The following is a 4,126-nucleotide window of genomic DNA, read 5'->3' on the forward strand; positions in this document are numbered from 1 at the left end:
GACATAATTTTTTTTATGCTTTTAATTTTGGGACCAAAAATTGTCCAAATCTTGCAAAGCCATTGCACGTAGCACGTTTGCATAACTTGCAAACACACAAGAACAAAATACAAGGGAAACAACATTTCCTACCGCTGCAAAATATGCAACGTCGAAACCCATGTATATATTTTGCAAAATAGCATAGTAAAACAAATGCGATTCTGTGCTAGTTGTTTGTTTGTTGGAATTGCTACATATTAGAATGAAAAATATATGATTTATAAAAAGAACTAATAAAGAAAATGTTAAAGATCGGAGATTTGTGAAAGTATTAGTGAATTTCAGTGCATTTAAAGTTTCCGAGTCGTTGTTTACATTTACTTGAGAATAGGCAAAACCCAAACGCACCACCTTTGTTCGCTAAATCGTGATGTGATAAAAAGAAAAGCTGGTACACTCCGCAAGGTTGGAGAAACTCTCAAAGTATGTTCGAAAAATATCTTTATAACGAAGGAACTGCTTTACGATGTGTTATGGAACGAATTTCCGTCATTCCTTGTCAAATTTGGTTTGGAGACAAACTATGCAGAACGAAAAATGACACTGAAGATGGCACAACGCCGAAACGGTTTGTCCCCAAACCAAATTTGACAAGGGATGAGGAAATTCGTTCCATAATACATCATACACCCACCCTGTCGGAAACAACAACAACCAAAAAGGAACTGCTTTACACTGTCAAGAAAAAAAAAATTCCAAAACTCAACGCAGTTTTTAGCAACCCAAAATTCGCACTTTATTACATGTACTAAAATTTAAAAGTTTTTTTTATGGAGATTCTAATTGAAAAGTCTTCAATTTATGTGAAAGTTGCACAATTTTTTTAATTTTTGCACAAAGTTGAAATTCGGATTTATATAGTTTTTTAGCTGTACTTTTGTAAAAAATTAATAAACCTTAAACAAACAAAATAAAAATAGTCAAAACTTGTTAAACTGTCTCGAAGCTATTAATAATTATTATAGTTTCTGTTTCGTAGTACATAAAAGACATAAATAAATAATAAACTATCCAAAAACTGAGATCTACCACATTTTTTGGAAATCTACCACATTTTTTTCCAGATTCTACCACACAGAATTATTTTCAAGTCCCATCACTGCCTGTAAGTTACGCTAAGTTGCCATAATCAGACCATATTTCTTCGGCGGCGGTACTTAATGAGCGAGAAATGTGGTTTCACTGCTCGCCAGTGTTGCCAACTTTTGATTTTCGAAAAGCACCAAAAACTTGGAAAAAAGCGTTTTACCACACTAAAAGCACCAAATGGTTTGAATCAATGGATGCTTTTTTCATAACAATTTGTATGTATTTAACAAAAACAAAAAATTAACAATATTTACAAGAATGCATACATAAATCTCATACACAAAACTTTTTGGCTCATAACGATTGAAAGGCCACATGCTATAATGACTCATCTTACGACGTAATACCGAAGTACTGCACATTAAAACTGATATATCTCAAGACAGAAAAATCGAATCCCAACAAACGAAAATCACGCCCTAAGTAGAAATGAGCAAAAAAAATTATGTTTTCATTATATAACCTCAAATATCGCCAAAAACCGTGATTTTGGCACTTAGAGGTTAGGATATCGCAAAATTCTAGTGCTAGAGCAATTGTGCGGCCAGACTTGGATTCAGCACCAAGAAACGATGTGTTTTACTCAAGTGGTGCAAAAATAAACATTTTTACAAATAATTAGAAAAAAAAACTTAACTTATGGGCTGTTTTTGCTTACGCGTAAAAGCACATTTAGCGCAGTTTAGCTCTAAATGCTACTCTAAATGTACATTTATCCATACAAAATTCGTCACCTAAATGCAACTAATGCCTCCATTTTTGCATTAAGAATCTAAATGCTAAAAGCAACCTTGTGATCTTCCAAAATTTCCACGATTCGAACATGGTTTAATGGAAAAAGTGGCAACATTGCTTTTTCGCGTATACAGTGGCTAGCTGCGTTTCAGCGACGCCGATCGAGATTTCATTTATTATTTTACATTATTGCAAATTCAACATCGATGTGAGGCTGATAGAAATCTGGATCAATTTGTGATCAACTATGTTTGTTTTGTTTCCTAATTAAGTGAGCAAATTTTAATTGACAGCACCGACAAATGAATATATACACAAACAAAAGTTAGGTTATGGTTAAAACAATTCAAGTTTTTGTATTGAATTTTTGGTTTAAAATTTGTTTGTTTGCTTTTCAGTAGGGTTTTTTGCACATTATCTTCTGCGTGAGAATCGATTGTAATAGATACGGATCTGAATAAGCGACTGGAACACGGCTGTTTGTCAAAAACATACGAAGTCGCGTAAATTTACATTAGCTAAATGCGATAGCATGAACGCTCTTCAAAAAAATATGTTCGAAAGTGCTAAATGTTGCATTTTAAATGCAGCAAAAACGGCGCTGTCGCATATCTACATTTCAACGCGAATAGAATTGAACAAGGTGGGTTTGCAAGTTCAGCTTTTTATCAATCATGGTTGTATTTAAGTGCATTTAAATTTGTAGATTTTTGTAAATTCAGTACTGCCATAGCTTTAAATATTTAAAAATGATTTCAGGTTTTAACTATATCGGAGAAATTTTGGTTCAGAAAAAAGCACTAAAAAGGCACTAGGCTCTAATAATATTTTTTGGCGTTTTAATTTTCAAAAAGCACTAAATCCAGTGCTTAAAGCACCAAGTTGGCAACTATGCTGCTCGCATATGTCGGTTTGTTAAAGAGTGCTCTCTGAGAGCAGGTGTGAGAGTCGAGTAGCCAATGCATTGGCTGTCTGTTGTGATTCCAGCTTTTCGACGTTAAGCTTTTCTTGCATATTTGGGCGCACATTTTTTGCTACACAGAGGCGGGTGCGTATCTTGGCTGCTACGAGATAGTGGTCCGAGTGGATGTTTGGGCCTCGGAGTGTACGTACGTGGAAGCATGCCACGTAGCTTGATGAATCTTTTTATGCTTGAACCTAGTACTGCATTCTACCATGTTTCGCTTGCTCCAAAAAAGACACCCGCTTGCAGCCGCACCTACTGGTGAACACCGAATAAGTCGGAGTGGCCCCACCGAAGCTCCCTCTCTTTCTTCCGGAACCCGAGGCTCCATTCGGATTGGTTACCGCATCTCGCACTTGGGTTGCTTACGTTGCCCAGAGTGCGCGAACGAGGACGCAAGAGTCGGGATTGAGTATAGCCATGCAACAGTAACTGCATAGCCAGAACAACGACTATACCCCATGGCACTGAAAGGTTTAGCTTTTTCAAAAAAGCTCAGGCGGGAAGTACACCTATAAATATATTGGCCCATTTAAAATTTTCAAATTCCGTCCCTGATATGTATGAATATATATACATACATATACACGTACATACATATAGAGTCCGACCGATTAATCGGCATCGGCATCGGCTAGTATCGGCACAAAATTGAGCATCGGCATCGGCATCGGCCTTTTTCGCCGATTCTTTGGAATTTATTTTCAAATGTTCAGGTGAAGCGACAGCCAACTTTACAAAAACATTTGCAGACAGCTCACAAAAATTATTTTTTTATTTGTTGAAGGTGTTTCGCGTTTTCTTCCTTACAAAAGTATGTGCGACAATTTTCTTTTATATGAACACTGCCAGCAAAGAAATTGCCAAAACTTAACGGGATTTTATAGCCGCTTGAAACTTGCACTTCATTCTACTAGAATGAAATGGTCTACAAAACTGCATACCAAAATTCATATTAAAAATTTTGAAATTTTGGTGCAAATAAGCAGAATTTTTCTAATTTTTGTACCAAGTTTGAATTTATATGGTGTTTGTTGTATACCAGCTAGACTTTTATAAAAAAAAAAAAATAATAAACATTAAATAAAAAAGACAAAATCGGTCAAAACATCGCAATTCTTTTATTTTGTGGACCACTATATGTATGTACATACATACCTAGCATATAAGTTCTTATGCATTGAGTGCAAAAGAGTGAATTTTAGTACAAAACGAAATGAAATTTTTTGTTCCTAAATATTTTTTGCTTAGCACCATATAAAAAAGTGTTTTATGTAATGTATGTAGATAAATGTG

Source organism: Rhagoletis zephyria, unplaced genomic scaffold (genome assembly GCF_001687245.7).
Source record: "Rhagoletis zephyria isolate East Lansing unplaced genomic scaffold, Rhagoletis_zephyria_1.1 Rzeph_scaffold_00936, whole genome shotgun sequence".
Taxonomy (NCBI): domain Eukaryota; kingdom Metazoa; phylum Arthropoda; class Insecta; order Diptera; family Tephritidae; genus Rhagoletis; species Rhagoletis zephyria.